Source organism: Calidris pugnax, unplaced genomic scaffold (assembly GCF_001431845.1).
Source record: "Calidris pugnax isolate Ruff unplaced genomic scaffold, ASM143184v1 scaffold140, whole genome shotgun sequence".
Classification (NCBI taxonomy): domain Eukaryota; kingdom Metazoa; phylum Chordata; class Aves; order Charadriiformes; family Scolopacidae; genus Calidris; species Calidris pugnax.
Window position 1 is genome coordinate 1072106 of NW_015090896.1, and position 648 is coordinate 1072753.

General features: G+C 58.8%; 1 protein-coding gene across 1 annotated transcript in view; it reads left to right on the forward strand.

The window, feature by feature from the left end:
* XKR5 (X-linked Kx blood group related 5) overlaps nucleotides 1-648 on the forward strand; it is an 8228-nt gene that overhangs the window by 449 nt on the left and 7131 nt on the right.

Here is a 648-nt window from a genome sequence, read left to right on the forward strand (position 1 = left end):
GGTTGCGCGGAGCTACGCACCCGCGGAAGGGGAGGCGGTGCGGGGGAGGCTGCGCAACACCACACCCCCCCCCCAGCACCACCACCGTTGCAGCCGCGGATGGATTGGGGGGGGTGGGAGTGGGGGTGGCCGTCCCTGCGCCCCCGCGGAGGATGCGCGGTTCAGAGAATCACAGCATCACACGGGGTTGGAAGGGACCTCTGGAGACATCTTCTCCAACCCCCTGCCAGGGCAGGTCCACCCAGAGCAGGTCCCACAGGAACGTGTCCAGGAGGGGTTTGAATGTCTCCAGAGAAGGAGACTCCACCACCTCCCTCTGCCAGGGCTCTGCCACCCTCAAAGGAAAGAAGTTCCTCCTCATGTTTAGGTAGAACTTCTTATATTCAAGTTTGTGCCCATTTCCTCTTGTCCTGTCCCTGGGCACCACTGAAAAAAGCCTGGCCCCATCCTCCTGACACCCACCCTCTAAGTATTTATAGGTGTTGATCAGATCCCTCCTCAGCCTTCTCTTCTCCAGACTAAAAAGACCCAAGTCCCTCAGCCTCTCCTCAACAGAGAGATGCTCCAGGCCCCTCATCATCTTTGTAGCATTTTGCTGTACCCTCTCCAGCAGATCCCTGTCCTTCTTGAACTGGGGAGCCCAGAACT